The sequence below is a fragment of the Neomonachus schauinslandi genome, chromosome 4, assembly GCF_002201575.2.
Source record: "Neomonachus schauinslandi chromosome 4, ASM220157v2, whole genome shotgun sequence".
NCBI classification, from domain to species: domain Eukaryota; kingdom Metazoa; phylum Chordata; class Mammalia; order Carnivora; family Phocidae; genus Neomonachus; species Neomonachus schauinslandi.
In genome coordinates, this window is record NC_058406.1 from 11,582,077 (window position 1) to 11,601,809 (window position 19,733).

The window sequence follows — 19,733 nt, forward strand, 5'->3', positions numbered from 1 at the left end:
GCCCTGCATCGGGCTCCCTGCTGGGCGGGAGCCTGCTTCTCCCTCCCCCGCTCCCCCTGCTTGTGTTCCCTCTCTTGCTGTGTCTGTCAAATAAATAAATAAATAAAATCTTTTAAAATAAATAAATAAAGCAATCTCTACACCCAGCGTGGGGCTCAAACTCATGACCTTGAGATCAAGAGTCCCATGCTCCACTGATGAGCCAGCCAGGCACCCCCTCCTATTTGTTCTGTATTTTATTTCAGGATTAATTTTCATGGTGCAAATCTGGATCAAAAACTTTCATCAAGTAGGGGATGGGTGAAATAAAGGGATTAAGGGATACAAACTCCCAAAATACAAAAATAAATAAGTCATAGAGATGAAAAGTACAGCATAAGGAATATAGCCAGCAATTTGTAATAGTTTTGTATAGCTACAGATGGTGGTGACTACAATTATTATGGATGAGCACTGAGTAAGTATAGCATCATCAAATCAATATTGCACACCTGAAACTAATATAACATTGTATGTTAATTATACTTCAGTAAAAAAACTTTCATTGATTACTAAATGCCTTTTCTTTAATATTCAAGGTCTCCGGCATTGATTTTTCTTGTTTATTTCTATTTTTATTGTAAAATACATTTCAAATAAAAAATAACATTTTAATCATTTTAAGTCTATACTTCAATTACATTATGTGCACTCACATTGTACAAACATCACTACTATCCATCTCCAAAACTTCTCAAACAGAAACTCCATACCCGTTAAACACAAACTCCCCATTTCTCCCCTCCCTCAGCCCCCAGTAACCCCCACTCGACTTCATCTCTATGAATTGGACTGCTCATATAGGTAGAATGACACAGTATTTGTCCTTCAGTGTCTGGCTTATTTCAGTTAGTATATTGCCTTTAATCTTCATCCATGTTGTAGTATGTATCAGAATTTCATTCCTTTCTAAGGCTGAATAATATTCCACTGTACAGAATATTGTAATTCTCACCTCTCAATGGACATTTGCGTTGTTTTCACCTTTTGGCTACCAGGAATATGCTACCAAGAATGTTGATGCACAAATACCTGTCTAAATTCCTGCTTCAATGCTTATGGATATATACCTAGAAGTGCAATTGCTACCTCATATGTTAATTCTATATTTAATTTTTTGAGGAACTGGCTTCCACAGCTAGCATAACACTTCAAAGTCACCACAATCTGGGTCAAACCTCACTTTCTGTGTGCCTCTCCCACTCCAGCCTAGTCCTCTGTCACTCTGACAAACTAAAATTTCCATAGAGCTTCTTCCTATTACCTCTGTGATCCCTTGTCCTTGATGCTCTGTTTGGGATACAATTTCATATGTGCCAACCTGCCTATCCTTCAAGGCTGGCTCAAGCACCACCTACTCTAGAAACCTTCCCTGATTTCTCCAACTAAAAGGAATCTCTTTTTCTGAATTCCCTTTAAATTTCCTTCTCACTTTCCACCATATATAATAATCAGGTACACACATTTCTCAGTAAGTATGGGTTATATGTCTAATTATGTATGTACTGCCTTCAGTAATTAGCAGGTAGCAGACAATGAATAAATGAACAGAATGGATCAATGACAAAAGAATAAAGATAAAATATAACTCAAAATTTCCAATCAAGTTGAGGACTGTGAAGGAAAACTAAACCGTACCTGTCAAAATTTTTTAAAAGCTGTTATCTGTCAACATTTTAAGTGCACATGCCAGATGATCCAGATGTTCTACTAGAAATATGTCTGAAGTAAACTCTGGCACAATTGCAAAATGGATGGTCAGTGCAGTACTTTTTCAACAGAAAAAAAGAAAAAAGAAAAGAAAAGGTAAAGAAAAGGAAAGAAAACAAACTACATGTCCATTCACAGGGGAGTAGATAAATTATGACACAATCATAATCCTAAGCAGCTGTTCAAAAGGAGGTAGAACTATATGTACTAACTTTATACTCTACAAGATATTGTAAAATTCAAAAAGCCATTTCTGCCTAAAAATGTAAGGATGAATTTTTTTGTAACCACAGAAAAAATTTCATTTCAAACTGTTAAAAGTAGTTATCTATGGCAGTTTGTAAAAAGGATTCGCTTATGTGAACTGGTTACAGCAAGCATCTGTTCTTTAATTTTTAAAAATGTCTTCCAAATTTTCAGTAAATCCAACTCAGTTCCAATTTTAAAATGTAAAAATGCATATTTAAAAGTAGAATATTCTATAGTCTAATTAAAAAGAAAAGACACCCAGGAGATTTTATAATATTCCTGCCAAAAATAAATATAAGAAAATTAGCAATTTTGTAATGTTCAGAATCAAAGTGCTGAGTGGTTTACATATTACAACTGTGTATCTTTAAGTAGGGGGAAAAACAAACTCTGCATTAACGGGTGTTCTCTATAGACAACTAAACATCAAGGTTTAACGCTATAGCTAAAATTATTCTAAAATTGTTCGAAACTTGCCAGACTTTTTTGGGCTTCGCTACTTTAAAATTGAGCAAAACCACAACAAAAGAATACATAAAGTATGGTTCCATTTATGTAAAGCTGACAAATAGGCAAAACTAAACTACTGTTTAGACATATACATGCAGGTGATAACAGTATCAAGAAAAGCAAGGAAATTATCACAAAAGATGAACAGTGATTACTTCCAAGAGACAGAAATGGATGTCATTAAAGAGGAGTACATTGGAAGTGCTTCTGAGGCACCAGCAATATTCTACCTCTTGACTTGGTTGGTGGTTACACAGGTGTTTGCTTATAATTATTCTTTAAAACACATACATTTTATGCATTCTTCCGAATGTCTCACAATAGTTAAAAATCTAGCTGAACTTAACCTTTAACACTATTTAATAATAACACAGAAAGATTTCTGCAGTTGAACTTTAAACATCTGCTCATATGTTTCATCTAGAATAGTTTCAGGGGTGCCTGACTGGCTCAGTCAGTGGAGCCTGCCACTCTTGATCTTGGGGTTGTGAGTTCAAGCCCCACGATGGGTGTGGAGATTACTTAAAAAATAAAATCCTGGGGTGCCTGGGTGGCCCAGGTGGTTAAGCGTCAACTCTTGATTTTGGCTCAGGTCATGATCTTGGGGTCCTGAGATAGAGCCCCATGTCAGGCTCCAAGCTCAGTGGGGAGTCTGCTTGAGGATTCTCTCTCTCCCTCTACTTCTGCCTCTCCCCCCCCACTCGTGCATACTCTCTCTCTCAAATAATCCTTTTTTCGAAAAAAAGAAAATCTAAATAAATAAATAAATAAAATAACTTCAGCTAATAGTGCATAGCAAAACCAACCTGCCGAAGGTAAAAAGAAAAACCCTATCGTTAGGAACTCAGGCAAAAAGGAGGAAATCTCTCACTGGAAATCTCTTAAAGTTCCAACGCTTCTCGAGTTTTAATGTGGATCTCATTAAACTACAGATTTGGATTCAGTGGGCCTGGAGTGGGACCTGACATTTTGCATTCTAACCCTGGTGATTCCAATGCTGCCACTGCACAGACTCAAGAGTATAAAGTTCTTGGGGCGCCTGGGTGGCTCAGTCGTTAAGCGTCTGCCTTCGGCTCAGGTCATGATCCCAGAGTCCTGGGATCGGGCCCCACATCGGGCTCTCCGCTCAGCGGAAAGCCTGCTTCTCCCTCTCCCACTCCTCCTGCTTGCGTTCCCTCTCTCGCTGTGTCTCTCTCTGTCAAATAAATAAATAAAATCTTAAAAGAAAAAAAAAAAGAGTATAAAGTTCTTAAACAGCCATTAAAATGTGGCTGGTGTCAAGATGATAAAATAAAAGGGAATTAGAGAGGGAGACAAACCGTAAGAGACTCTTAACCCTAGGAAACAAACTGAGGGTTGCTGGAGGGGTGGGGGGAGGGGGGAGGGGTAACTGGGTGATGGGCATTAAAGGAGGGCACTTGATATAATGAGCACTGGGTATTATATGCAACTGATCAATCACTAAACTTTACCTCTGAAACTAATAATAAACTATATGTTAATTGAATTTAAATTTTTTTTTAAAGGAATCAACAGGTATTGAGAGTATGTGCCAGCTGCCTTATCTCATTTAACCCTTACCTCAACTCTATGAGGGGCATTTTATCAGTCATGTTTTACAGATAAGGATAACAGGGCTCAAATAAATTAATTTGCTCATGATTACATAGCTTTGTAAAAAGAAGAGGAGCCAGAATTTGAATTGAATTCTATGATTCCATTTCTTAAAAAAGAGACAGTATACATCAGGCTTTGAAGTTAATTTAAAATAATTCTCAAAAAAATAACTATAACATGTTCCATTTCATAGTATCTTGCATACAGACTTTTACCTTCCCCCTTTGGTCCATTCTTCAAAATGGCCTTCCCTTTATTGTTATTCCCTCTGCTGTGATGCTGGTCATTGTTATCACATTTAAACTACTACAGCTAATACCTATCTAATATCTAACTTCCCTGATTCCAGTCTCGGGCCCCATCAATTTATTCTGAAGTCTCCAGGAAAGAATTCACTAAATGTGAGCAAATGAGAAGCATGGGGAAATGGTGTTTAAGGAAGTAGAATTCAAAGTACTCTACAATCCCAAGATAAGTCTTACCAAATCTCTCAGTTTGCACATAGAGCCAGCTTCCTCACGGACACACAAACACATTCTACGAAGAACATAATACATTTTGACAAGATGCTTTAAGGGAATGGAAATTTTTATTTCTACTTCTATTTTTTTTGGTGGTGGTGAGAGCAAAGGAATTCATAAAAGGTGAATAATCTGTTTATTCCCTATCCTCCAGAAACCTAAAGGACAACGGCATGTACACATAAAGTAAATCTTTGTTTCATAAGCTCACTTGACCATTAAAGAAAAAAAAAATCACCTAGTAAGTAAATTTCCCAGAGACTATCCGAAAATAGGGAAGGGTCCAGGAATCTTTTTTTTTTTAAACAAACACTACAGTAGATCCAAGTTCAGAAAACCCTCAGTAGTACTTTTAAAACTTAATCTGATGTTCTCATTTATAGTTTTCCTATGTGTTGCATACTTTACTGAGCAATAGGTTTAAAATATGGCTAATAAAATTTCCAGAAAAATATAAAATATTATAGCAGGAGATCTTAAAGATTATAGAGCAACTGAACCCTTATTGTACCAATGAGGAGAAACTGAGGTCAGAAAACATGCAACTTCCTAAAGTCGTGCAGGTAATTGGTGGCAAAACAGAACCTGTGTCTTTTGTTTTTCAGCTCAGTGTTCCTTCTAACACACCATATCCAAATCTACTTTCAAAAAAAGAGTGGTAGTAAAGCATTACTTATTGATGTTTATCAAAAACTGACTAGATGAACAAATCCAGCACATCCACACAACGAAGCTGAGAAAAAGATGGATTACTTCTGTTCCAATATGGCACAATCTCCAAGATACAGTAAAAGAGAAAGGTGCAGAACAGTGTTGTAGAGAGCAAACTGGAGTCTTTCATGTCAAGCAAGGGCCTGTGTCAAGCAATGACACAAGCAGTTAGGTACTGCAGCTAGGAGATGATATGGGGATAAGCATCAGCTGACACCCCAGAACCAGTAACGAGCAGAACCAGAAGTCTGCAGAGACCCCAAACCGATTAAATCCCTTTAAAAAGGGAAGGATTTTGGCAGTAAACTGTCAGACTCTTCAGACCTGACCCCTCTATGTCTCACCCCATAAAAAAGGCAACTGCAGCCAAAGGCTCTGCCCGAAGGATCTCCAAACAGAACTGAGAGCCTTCCCTGCTTAAACATAAGCAGCAGGAAGTGCCAAGAGCTGAGCCAGACCAGACTGAGGACTCATCTCAACTGCGCGCCCACAGACTGCCTTTGAGTTTGGTTCATTAACTTCGTGCACCTTTCTGTTATCTTGTTCGTTGTACAGCTCATTTTCTTTCCTGCTCTGTGTACTGTGTAAGAAGCCAAGTTTAATCTCATGGTGAGTTGTCATTGAGGTTGGAATCCTGAACCTGCTTTATAATTGTGATTTCACTTTGCTTTATGATTGAATAAAGCTGACACCGTGGAAAGACACAACTTGTGTGTGCACCTTCATAGTGTGCTCATGACAACAGTGTACATACTATGGCAACCTTTCGTGTAAGAAAGGAGAAAAATGAATATATGCAGCTATTTGCTTATTCTTGCAAAAAGAAACACTGAGAGGATAGACCAAAAATTAATAAAAATTAGGAGAGTCCAAGTACCAGTTATGTGGCACATCTTGGCAACCCCTCCTCGTGGTCCCAGCTCTGAAAGTGGCAGCCAGTGCTTGAGGTGGTGACACTTCCTCCATATTCTTTTTTTTTTTTTTTAAGATTTTATTTATCTACTTGAGAGCGAAAGAGAGCAAGAGCAAGAGAGCATGAGCGGGGTGAAGGGCAGAGGGAGAAGCAGACTCCCCGCTGAGCGGAGAGCCCAATGTGGGGCCCAATCCCAGGACTCTGAGATCATGACCTGAGCCAAAGGCAGACACCTAACCAACTGAGCCACCCAGGCGCCCCGTCCTCCATATTCTTTAAAAGTTCTGGTAATACCATCTAACCTTTAGGTTCCCCCAACTTTTTTTTTTTTTTTTTTAAGATTTTATTTATTCATTTGACAGAGAGACAGCGAGAGAGGGAACACAAGCAGGAGGAGTAGGAGAAGCAGGCTTCCCGCTGAGCAGGGAGCCCAATGCTGGGCTCGATCCCAGGACCCCAGGTTCATGACCTGAGCCAAAGGTAGACGCCCAATGACTGAGCCACCCAGGTGCCCCTCCCCCAACTCTTGAGACTATAGTTTCACCCTATAGTTATGATTCTCTAAGTTACACCCTACTCTTTTTTTACTGTCTTGCAACACATATACTACCAATTCTCTACACTAAATCTCCATTTGAATATCTAGGTACATTTTTTATTCTCTTGAATGGATCCTGACAGAATGTTAAGGGTAAAAAGAATCACAAAGGAATCTTAAATTTGCCTCAGTAATTTGGTTAGTAGTAACATGGATACTATATTTTTAAAATTTCTTTTTTTTTTTTTTTAAAGATTTTATTTATTTATTTGAGAGAGAGAGAATGACAGACAGAGAGCACGAGAGGGAGGAGGGTCAGAGGGAGAAGCAGACTCCCCGCCCAGCAGGGAGCCCGATGCGGGACTCGATCCCGGGACTCCGGGATCATGACCTGAGCCGAAGGCGGTTGCTTAACGGACTGAGCCACCCAGGCGCCCTAAAATTTCTTATGTCTACTGAACAGTACTTAAAAACCAAGACTTCCAGTTAAAGAGAGACAAATACAAAATCTCTTAAAGAGAAAAAAACCTGCAATATGTTCAAATTAAACTGGAAACATCAATATGAAGTTTTTATTTCTAAAAAACGTATTTTCCAATTCTGCCCATTGAAAGGACCTAGAAATAATGAAGACCCAGTAGCAATGAGCATTCCTAGCACTCAGATCTTAGGTTTCTAATGACATTACCTATAAAAGAAACTAGGTCTTCCTAGAAAAAAAATGACTGATTTCAGTCAAGGACAGGGAAAGTACAAGGCGAATCTAGGATATCTTGTTGTGACAGAAAACAACCCAAAGACCAATGGGGGCATGTCAGAAGGACACAACATCAGCTTAAAGAGACTTACACTAGCCAAAGTTCAGTGTCAAAAAGACTAATGGCTGCAACTACGTGTAAAATAATTAATAAATAAAAATCATGTACTTACAGTGATACAGAAAACAGCAAAGAAACTTATTTGCCACCAGTGAGGTGACCAATTCTTTACTAAGAAAATTTACAATGAAAAGCAAAGAATTAAACACTCTACCTTATTAGGAGAGATTTCTAGTAGCTCATTCTCAGTTGATCATATCATGCCAGCTACTAAGTGTGGAAGGAAGAGAAATAATAATCATCCTTCTGCAACATCCAATGAAATAACTGATTCTGACAAGAATCATTAATGGATGCTAAAACCAACAAGTGAAAGACAGTTGAGAAATAGCATAATTGTGTTGTGTTAAATTGCTACCCCACAGATTACTTGATCACTATAAAGGGAAAGCTTTGTAATAGAAAGATCAAGACTTCCATATTAACCAAGTGATCAAATTTAGCATCATTATAATGGAAAAATATGACACCAAGTATGATACAATATGAGTATTCAGTATCACAAAGGATTGCAAATATGAATACAATCAAGCCTTGAGTCCTCTCAAAAGGGGATAAAGGGACTAAATGACACAAGGAAACATTGAGACAAATCATGAATGTGAAAGAGTCTACCAGAGAATCAGACTGGTACCTTCAAGAAGTCAATGTCATTTAGGGAAAGAAAAAAGGGGGGTTGGGGCAGAGGGCTGTTTTAGATTAAGAAGCAAAAGCTAATTAAAGCCAAATGCAATTTAGGAATCCTGGCTGGATCCTGGTTCCTACTTCAGTCCTCTGCACTTGTTCTCTCTGTCCCCAAAACTTAACGTTGAACATTGTGCCTGTGTCTCAGCCTGAACATAACCTTCTCACAGAGGCCTCCTCTAAACCGTCCAATCTCAGCCTTCCCCTTCTGCTCCATGTTATTATCATATCACCCTGTTTTATTTTCTTCCTAGTACTTACTACAATTGGAAATTTTATTCATGCATTAATTGCTTTCTCCAAACTCAAATGTAAGATCCAGGAAACTAGATACCTTGCCTATTTTGTCCACTGTATCCCCAATACCTTGAACCATGCCTAGCACATAATAGCATTCAATAAATATCTGGGGTTTTGGAGTCTTTTTAAAAAAGATTTTATTTATTTGACAGAGAAAGCACAAGCATGGGGAGCAGCAGGCAGAGGGAGAGGGAGAAGCAGGCTCCCCTCCGAGCACAGAGCCCAATGTGGGGCTCGATCCCAGGCCCCTGGGATCATGACCCAAGCCGAAGGCAGACGCTTAACCGACTGAGCCACCCAGGCGCCCCTCAATAAATATTTGTTAAATAAATGGACCAACAAAAAGGCAACAAAGATTCAACAGACACTTGAGATCATACAATATCTCAGAAAGCTCATGAGGAACATCAATCTTTAAGAATTGAAAGTATATACTAAATGAATATCTGAGTGTCTAATACATAAGCACTAAATGTGCCTACAAGGCACTAAAAATATTACATACGAATTACGTTGCATGATATATCCCTTTTAAGCTATTTGGCAGAAATTAATTAGCAAATAATTTTCTTTTTGAACATTAACTTTAACCTAATTGTGCAAGGACGAGTGGCTCAGTGGTAGAGCATACAGGAGATAGTATACAGAGCTGCAGAGCAGTTAAATGGAAAAAAAAAGAAAAAAAAAAAGGCCTGGGCTGCCTGGCTGGCTCAGTCAGTTGAGCGTCTGCCTTTGGCTCAGAACATGATCCCAGGGTCTTGGCTCCCAGGGTCTTGGCGGCGGGCTCACTGCTCAGCAGGGATTCTATTTCTCCCTCTGCCTCCCTGGCCCCCCATGCTCTCCCTCACGCGTGCACGCACGCCCTCTCCCTCAAATAAAAATAAATAAAATCTTTAAAAGAAAAAAGGCCCTCTACCTAGGAAGATGAATGTTCCAGTTGTACACACAAGCACAATATACATGAGAGGCAAGGCAAGGTACAATGAAGGTCATACAGAGAGTTCAAAAGATAAGCAGGGAACTAGGCACAAGTTACCATGGGTTCTTAATCAGAGGAGAAACATTCGAACGATATCCCTTAAGACTGTTCTGTCAAAATACTGTCACCTCAATCTTAACCATTTCCAAAGATTACTGAGAAGAAAATCTCAAATAACAGCAGCTTCTGTTTATTGAGTGTTTACCAATGTGTTAGGCATTTAGTTAAATATTTTACACATATGTCATGAGATAGGAATTGTAATTGCCATTTGAAGATGAGGGAGACTGAGATCATAAAACTACCAAATGGCAGAGCCCTGGCAACAAGAGCAGCTAAGAACTCTAACACTAATTCAGTCTGCTTTCAGCTCCTGAAAGCCTGGTCTAGAGTCACGGCAAAGTCATGCAAACCTAAGGGATACTGAAGAAGAGAATATAGAACTGCATGGCAGGATACAGGAGATGAAAGATTTAAAAAAAAAAAAAAAGATTCCTAGTTTTATGGTCTATCAGACCACAATAATATTATTCTACCTACGGATATGGGAATATTGAGAAGGGAACTTGTTTAGTGAAGGTTTTTACCTTAACAGAGGAGAGAGATGAGATAATGGACTCAGTTGTGAACACTTGCACAGCTGAGTTAGAGAATATGCTCTATGAAGTCCCTAGAGAACCAAGAAGCATAAAAGAAAGATCACATCTAGATGATTTAAGAGACATCAGGGCAGTGGTGTCAAATGAAGCCATGAATAAGCCCAGTTCTCCAATCAAGGGTAGAAAGAGAAGCACAGGAGAAAAAATAAAACGCATTCCTGCGACAGGACAGGTATGCCACTGGGACTACACTATAAAGAAGTTAGGAGATTAAGTTCCCCTTGTCCCAGTTTGATTTTTTTTAAGTTTATTTATTCATTTATTTTTAAGATTTTATTTATTTATTCATGAGAGAGAAAGAGGCAGAGGCAGAGGCAGAGGGAGAAGCAGGCTCTCTGCAGAGCAGGGAGCCCAATGCGGGCTCAATCCCAGGACCCTGGGATCATGACCTGAGCCGAAGGCAGACGCTTAACCGAATGAGCCACCAAGGCGCCCCTACTCATCTATTTATTTGTGTAACCTCTACACCCAACGTGGGGCTCAAACTCACGAACCCACGATCAAGAACTGCATGATTGAGCTGCACGATCAATCCACCAACTGAGCCAGCCAGGCACCCCTTGTCCCCAGTTTTAATGTTCCATAAAAACAATATAATAACATCTAACATTTGGATGTTTATATGTGCTACACAATGTGCTGAGAAGTTCACATACATTCCCATATTTAATTGTCCCACAACACAGGCATCATTATCCTCATTTTTTTTTTAAAGATTTTATTTATTTTTTTGACAGAGAGAGACACTGCGAGAGAGGGAACACAAGCAGGGGGAGCAGGAGAGGGAGAAGCAGGCTTCCCGTCAAGCAGGGAGCCCGATGCGGGGCTCGATCCCAGGACCCCGGGATCACGACCTGAGCTGAAGGCAGACACTTAACAACTGAGCTACCCAGGCGGCCCCATTACCCTCATTTTATAGATGAAAAAACTGAGACTTAGAGAAGCTAAGATCCATACTAGGAGAGAGAAGTAGGGTATGAGCCTGAGTCTACCTGAGGTGAAAGCCTAGGATCTTAATTACTATGTTAAAATAAGTGGTTTTCAAGCCATCCCACAGAGCATATATAAACCATTAAGTTACTTTTTTTTTTATTGTGGTAATATATACATAACAAAATTTGCCATCTCAACCATTTTTAAGTGTGCACTTTGGTGGTCTTATGTACATTCACACTGTTATAAAACCACCCCCCCCCATCCATCTCCAGAACTTGTTATCATCCCAAACTGAGACTCTTTAACTTTAAACTATAATTCCCCAAACCCTCCTCTCTCCAGCCCTTGGCAACTACCATTCTACTTTCTGTCTCTATGAATTGGACTACTCTAGGTACTTGGTATAAGTGGAATCTACAGTCCTTGTTCTTTTTTGTCAGGCTTATTTCACCTATCATGTCTTCAAGATTTGTTACCATTAAATTACTTTTTTTTTTTTTTTTAAAGATTTTATTTATTTATTTGACAGAGAGAGAAACAGCGAGAGAGGAAACACAAGCAAGGGGAGTGGGAGAGGGAGAAGCAGGCTTCCTGCAGAGCAGGGAGTCCGATGCGGGGCTCGATCCCAGGACCCCAGGATCATGACCTGAGCTGAAGGCAGACGCTTAACGGCTGAGCCACTCAGGCGCCCCTTAAATTACTTTTAAGGTAAATAAAATGTGAAATTTTAACCCTCCAGGTCATTATACATCTCTAGAGAATTACATTCCCAAATTCCATATGATGTATGAAACACACTTTTGGAGGAGAGAACTGCATTTTGTGAGAAAAAAGGGGAGAGGTGAAAAAGGTAGACAAATCAAAATTTGAAGGACCCACAGGGAAGTAAACCTTTAGTTTCAGTACAAGGAAGAGAGCAGCTTGCTTGATCTTGACTAGACCAAAGGATCTATTTGGGAAGATGTCATTAAGTATCAAATCAAAAGTTAAGAAAAAGAGTCCTGCACAACACAATGCAAACACAATACTGTTTGATCCTAAGACAAGATGTTCCTTTTTGGCAAGACATAGCAAAGACTACTAATAAAAAAGCTTTAGGGGCACTTGGCTGGCTCAGTCGGTGGGGCATGTGACTCTTCATCTCAGGGTTGTAGGTTTGAGCCCCATGTTGGGTGTGGAGGTTGCTTAAAAACAGAATCTTAAAAAAAAAAAGGGGGGGGGCGCCTGGATGGCTCAGTTGGTTAAGCGACTGCCTTCGGCTCAGGTCATGATCCTGGAGTCCCAGGATCGAGTCCCGCATCGGGCTCCCTGCTCGACGAGGAGCCTGCTTCTCCCTCTAACCCTCCCCCCTCTCATGTATTCTCTCTCTCTCATTCTCGCTCTCTCAAATAAATAAATAAATATTTAAAAAAAAAAGCTTTAAAAAGAAACATTGAAATAGAAGGATAAATTCCATTTCCCTCTGACTTCCATTTGAAAAGCCAGGAGATGGGAAAGGCAACATTTTAGTAAAACTGTATTTTTTTTATTATGTTAGTCACCATACAGTAAGTACATCATTAGTTTTTGATGTAGTGGGCCATGATTCATTGTTTGCGTATAACACCCAGTGCTCCATGCAATACATGCCCTCCTTAATACCCATCACCAGGCTAACCCATTCCCCCACCCGCCTCCCCTCTAAAACCCTCAGTTTGTTTCTCAGAGTTCATAGTCTCTCATGGTTCATCTCCCCCTCCAATTTCCCCCCCTTCATTTTTCCCTTCCTTCTCCTAATGGCCTCCATGCTATTCCTTATGTTCCATAAATAAGTGAAACCATATGATACCTGACTTTGTCTGCTTGACTTATGTAAAACTGTATTGATGAATTTATAATTAACATCAATCTTTCTCCAAACAATGCACTAAGAGGTTCATTCCGGAAAAAAATTCCTTGTTCTCTATTAGCAACATGAAGCAAGCATTTTAGCATATGTGCTAAAACTTGAACCAAGCATTTAAAATGAGATTAATAGGGGCCCCTGGGTGGTGCAGTAGGTTAAGCATCCAACTCTTGGTTTTGGCTCAGGTTGTTATCTCATGGTGCTGAGACAGAGCCCCAGGTGGGGCTCTGCAGTCAGGGCAGAGTCGGCTTGAGATTCTCTCTCCCCCTCTCCCTCTGCCCTGCCCACCCATGCATGCTCTCTAGCTCTCTAAAATAAATAAATAAATCTTAAAAAATTAATAAAGCGAGAATAATAAAGGAAACACAAATTTGGAAAGTATGCCCTACTAGTGAATTCCTTAAAATAGTAGAAATAAAAGTATTCAAAATAGGGGCGCCTGGCTGGCTCAGTCAGTAAAGCATGTGACTCTTAATCTTGGATTCGTGAGTTCAAGCCCCACACTGGACATACAGCTTATCTTAAAAAAAAAAAAGTATCCTAAATATTAAATATTCTAAAAAAATAACAGCTGAAACTAAAACCTGTTCGCCTTTATAGAAATTAACTAAACTACCTCAAATTTATGTATTACTAGAGGATAAGTAACTGCAGTAATAATTTACAAGTGACTACTACTTTATATAATACCTATGCATTTATCAGATTTATATATATAAATAAGCATCAAAGCACCACAAGATTATTTCCACTTTGGAAACAAAACACACAACAGTGACACTGGAAAAAAATAAAAACTTGGGGGGAAAACTTTACAACTTAAAAAGTAGAAATTTAATACAGAAAGAATCAAATTTCAAAGCAAATTTGCTTTCTAATACAACCATGAGTAAGGAAGAGCAAATTTAAGCTATAGGAATACCACTAAGTTGTAATTTTACAAGACATTTAGAGGGTCACAAGAAACAATTTAGTTCTTTTTTTTTTTTTTTCCTCTTCCAACACTTTTTTTGTTTAAAGTAAGCTATACTCGGGGCACCTGGGTGGCTCAGCGGTTAAGTGACCGACTGGTCATTCCAACTCAGGTCATGATCTCATGAGTTGAGGGATAGAGCCCGTGTCAGGCTCCGTGCTCAGCAGAGAGTCTGACTGAGGATTCTTTCTCTCCCTCTGCCTCTGCCCTTTCCCACGCACGCGCTCTCTCTCACACTCTCTCTAATAAATAAATCTTAAAGTAAGCTTGAACCAACAACCCGGAGATCAAGAGTAGCATGCTCTATCAACTGAGCCAGCCAGCACCCCCAGGTCACAAAAAACAGCTTAGAAAATAAGCTGGGGGCACCCAGGTGGCTCAGTCAGTTAAGCATCCACCTCTTGGTTTCGGCTCAGGTCATGATCTTGGGGTCCTGAGATCAAGCCCCACATGGGAGACTGCTCGAGATCCTCTCTCCCTCCGCCCCACCCCCCATTCGTGATCCCGCACTCACGTGTGCTCTCTCTCTCTCTCTCAAATAAATAAATAAGTCTAGAAAGAAAGAAAGAAAGAAAGAAAGAGAAAAGCTGAATTATGAGCACAATACTGGGCAATTTTTTTTTTAAGTTTATTTATTTACTTAAGTAATCTCTACACCCAACATGGAGCTCCAACTCACAACCCCAAGATCAAGAGTCACATGCTCTTGCAACTGAGACAGCCAGGTACCCTAAGACTGGGCAATTTTAAAATGACTTGTCTATATGTCATATCCTTCTATATGTAACAAACTCACAATATAGGAAAATAAACAGACACATCACCTTGATTTTTCTGTCAACCAACACCTTAAAGCCCTCATTTTCAGTGTTGAATGTTTACATGGTAACATGTAAACATGAGTGTTACCAAACTGTAAATGTTCTACTAATACTGCACCCCGTAAAGATTCTACACATCCAAAAACTCATAAAATGTTTGCAATATAGGCGACAACATGCTAAATTAATTATAAAACTACCACAGCACTAAGATGAGGAACTTGTATTGGGATACAGAAGTTCAATATCAGAGATGCTAAGCAACCTTTATCTACATGAATGGATTCTATAAAATAGTGTAGTCCTGGTTTAAATTGTCAGCTTCACCCAAAAGAAAAAGGACCGTCTTGTTTGATTATTGGGAGAAAGCAGACAGTACTAATAACTAGTTATAGTCAACATTCTAAGGGATTGACAACTAAGCATTAACTAAATGTGATCAAATTAAAATCATACGTTGCTTCTTATGCCAGTTTACAAAACAAAAACAAAAACATCATCAGCCTAAAGTTGTCACCATTTAGTAATCTGAGATATTTTCATTGCAGCTGCAATGTTTTTGTTTGTTGCCTGGCATATGACTCACTCTCAGGTTCTCCCAAGACTGTTGGATTTTTGAGAATGCAGAAATCATAACTGGGGCATACTGTGTGGGAAGTGTCATGACAGTGAATGAATAAAAGGGGGAAAGAACTCATGATAAAAATTTGTTTTGGGGGGCGCCTGGGTGGCTCAGTCGTTGGGCGTCTGCCTTCGGCTCGGGTCATGATCCCAGGGTCCTGGGATTGAGCCCAGCACTGGGCTCCCTGCTCAGTGGGGAGCTTGCTTCTCCCTCTCCCACTCCCCCTGCTTGTGTTCCCTCTCTCGCTGTGTCTGTCAAATAAATAAATAAAAATAAAAAAAATTTTTTAAGTTCTTATAAAAAGCAAGTCACTCACAAAAGGCAGATTTTTCTGCAGAATAGGAAAGGCTGTGAAGCCATCCTGGCTCTAAGAAGCCTTCCTTGATTCCCTTGGTTGGATTCTGTGCACGTCTTACTTCTTACACTATAACATACTTAACTGGTTTCCTTGTCTGGCTCCCCAACCAGACTGTAGGCAACTTGAGACCAAAAGGTGTCTTATCTTAGAATCATTAGTACCTACTTCCCAGCATATATAGAGGGCCCTCAGTAGGGGGTTTTCATAAAACTGATCGTTGAATAATCAACCTTACACTTACCTGTTATTTTACAAAGGACTCTCACAAAACATTACCTCTTTTGACCCATGTAACAATGTTGAAATAGAAAAGGCATTAATTAATCAGCTTCTGGTTTTGTAAAGAGTTGTTAATTCACTAAAACGACCTTGAAATCACAAAAGATAATCACTTATTTGTTCATCTTTGATATAACTTCTCCTTGGGACCTCAATGTTCTTGTAAAACCCAGCGGTTTTGCTAGCATTTTCTGTGCCTGCTCTTCATAATAGGTAGGAATCACACACAGCTCTGAATCTTACAGGAGTTTAACTACATAAAGCAGTGTTATATGAAGGCTCTTTTAAGAAATCAGAGAGTAAGGAGCATCCTAAGCTATTTTTCCTGATCCTGTTCTTTTTGTGACTCTGAGAAAGTAAGGAATTGCAAAGGGCAAAATGCTAGAGAGTGAATGATGTCATGGATGTCATGAAGTTGCATCAATACCTGATGATGATTTAGCACAACAATGCAACACATTATGCCAAGAAGCATAATGTCAAACCATCAGGATGTTTTACTGCATTATTTCGTGATTCGTAGCAAATTGAAATTTAAGGTGGCTCTCCAATTTTCTGTGAAGTTATTTGTTCAGGTTTACATCTTTATGAAAGGCACTAAGAAAATCTATAAATCTCTATGGGAAAAGCTTTAAGAAAAGGTCAAAGAATTAGCTATTATTAAACCAAGCAGTTGTCATTTTAACAATTAAAAGCTTTTTGAAGCAGACAAAACATCCGTTGGTCAATGTTGACTGAGTAATAGATTTATACTGGGTTTGTCAAAAGCAAACAGTTACAGGGTATAAAATGACAACACACAATAGAAAGGACACCCAATCAGATTATACACATGAATATGCTCAATAGTTAGGAATTTGATACAGAGTCACTATTCACTGTAAAAGCTACAGACTGAATTTTAAATGTTCAACTCAAAATGATGGTATTTCTCCTCTAATTTCCTTCTCCCTTTAAACCCATGTCGTCACCATTGCAAGCATAAGGAAAACAAATTTAAGTTACAAAGATATTCGGTGTGTCCACGCCAAAGCCATTGCCTCAACATTTCCCCCATAGCACAATTCCAACTGATTCCATCATTCTTCAAGGAAGACATCACAAGGCTTCAAACCGGCTTCCCAACGTGAGAAACGAAATCAAAACCTCCCAATTAGCAGTTGAACAACAAAAACTTACTCTCAAAAAGGAATAACAAGCATAGTAGAATGTCCTTGCCAGCAAGTGAGAACTGGTAAGGTGCTTAAATCTTCACCCAGAGCAATCAGAATCCCACCACAGAAAAGCCCAAAGACTTTGGCAATTAAGGAAAGCTTTTATTTTCCTAATAAAATTCGGGAGATTTAACATAAAAGCAATTAGCTATTCCGAATCTCAAAAACACAAAGGTTTTCAAACAAACGAAGACTTCATTAGCACCGAAGTTACTCTGCAGAGACTATCAAGATCTCAGAATCGGTTTTTCTCCGTTTACAAATTCGTTCCCACCCTCCACCGTTCCCTTTGCACAAACAATTCTCACAGCCACAACGTGGATTGCTGTCTCAATCAAGGAGACCCGCAGTTCCCACTTGGCCGGAGGAACACTCAAAAAGCTAAGCGGTAAGACAGACTGCTTGTGTTTTATTTTTTAAACCAATTCCAAAATCTTCCCCTTTGCAGCTACAGCTTCCCAGATGCTGGCCCCTCGCCGCAGCCCCAATTTTGGAAGGCACTGGACTCCGGCTCCTCAGCGCAAGACGTTAAAGATCCGGAGGCTGGGTGAAAGATATCTGACACTCTGAGAGCCATCCTTGCCCTAGTCATACACCCTTTCGTGGACCCGGTGAGGGGATATGAACCGCCCTACTTGAGGAGAGGGGCCGGGTTCACTCCCATTCCAAGGGCTGGGTGGAAAGGGGCACTCCTCCTCCCTGCCTAACCCAGAGAGGCCGAGGATGACGATAGCAAGGCCCCCAAGGCCAGCCGGCACCGACCCCCGGGCACGATGCGCGGCCTGCGCGGGGCGAGGGACGTCCCCTGCCCCCTGCGGGCCTGGGGCATAAAGGGCAGAAGGCGCCGGCTCCCCGCCGCGGCCCCAGGAGAGGGAGAAGCCTCACCTGGCCCAGCCCGCGCCACGCTCTCGGGTTCGCTCCGCTGGCGACGGCGATGAGGGAGCCGGGGACAGGGCCAGAGCAGAGGCGCTCCGCCTCAAGCGGCGCTTGCCGCCCTGGGGCTCCTTACAGCTGGCGGGACCCAGAGCCGCCCGGAGCCGCCATCTTCCTCCACTCAAACGCCGCCGCCGCCGCCGCCGCTGCTGCTCTGGTCGGGAGAAGACAGCGCGGAGTGCGCATGCGCCGGGGTCCAGCGCGGAGGGCGCGCTCGCACATACGTCAGCGCGGCAGGCCCGCGCGAGGCGGCCTGGGGATGGCGCCATGTTGGGAAGGGACGTGGTCCCAGGCAGAGGTTCCGCAGAGGCTGGAACGCCGCCCCGGGCAGTGAAGCTGGAGTGGAGAAACGTCGCGCTTCTGTGCCCGCCTTCCTTGAGTCCCTAGAACCGACCTCAGGGCTGCACCCACCCTCCTTTGCACTTAGGCCTAGGGGCAACTGGGCAGTTTTCCCAATGGCTTGAGACTGTATAGACCTAGGGCCCCCCAGGAATTAACTCTAACTCATGTGGACCCCCGGGGGCCTGATGAGCACAAGGGAGGGCTGTGGTGAATGAAAGTGCTCTTGGACGTCAACTGAAGAAGGGAAACTCAGTGCCTTGATTGTGCAATCGAAGCCTCCCTTAATGGAGGCAACCACTGTGTGACTTGTTACTAGCTCCATTTTTCAGATGAGGAAAACTGAGGCGCAGAGTATTATCAGTATATTTTCCCGAAGCCCACACATCTGAGGGGCGAGATGGGGGTGGGGGAGACAGGGCAGAATTTGGACTTAGGCGTATATGATTCCCAAGCTCCGGTACTTTACGGTATCACTATCACCAAGTGGCGGGGTCCAACAAAATACCCCTTTCAAGGGGGAAACCTGGTGTGTAGGTGAGAATCTTCACGGACTCATGAGTACAGCAAGTGGTCTAAGGAAATGCCAGAGATGCAGAGCTCAAGGGGCTTCGGTCTTCACCGTTTGCGCCTGAAACTGAAGCAATCTTCAGCTGCCAGCCCACCGTTCAGGAATAAAGGCGACCTTCTGGGGTATCTCTTGGGACATAGGTCTGGGTCAGAACCCAAGTCCCCTCTCAAGTTGGGAGGGCAAGGTGCTGTTGAGGAGACGTGGGTCAGCCTCACTCCAGAAAACACTGGATCTGTGGTCCTCAAACTTGAATAATGCAGAGGCCCCAGGGGGTATACTCATGGAATCCCAGTATGAGAAACTCTGATTTAAGAAACTCAAGGTCTTTCAGTTAGGAAATGTCACTATGAAAGAGAAACTTGACAACTGTAACTGGTAAAAGAAATATTAAAATCCTGGAACGCCTGGGTGGCTCAGTCGTTAGGCGTCTGCCTTCGGCTCAGGTCATGATCCCAGCGTCCTGGGATCAAGTCCCACATCGGGCTCCCTGCTCA

The 19,733-nt window shown here is 41.2% G+C and overlaps 1 protein-coding gene across 1 annotated transcript in view; it reads right to left on the reverse strand.

The window, feature by feature from the left end:
* The window catches only part of FBXO42 (F-box protein 42), a 101,626-nt gene extending 83,143 nt beyond the window's left edge, over positions 1-18,483 (reverse strand). The window contains exon 1 of the mRNA XM_021684062.2: positions 18,282-18,483. The gene's annotated coding sequence lies outside the window, so the exon portion shown is untranslated. The remainder of the gene's footprint in view (positions 1-18,281) is intronic.
* Positions 18,484-19,733: the final 1,250 nt, after the last annotated feature.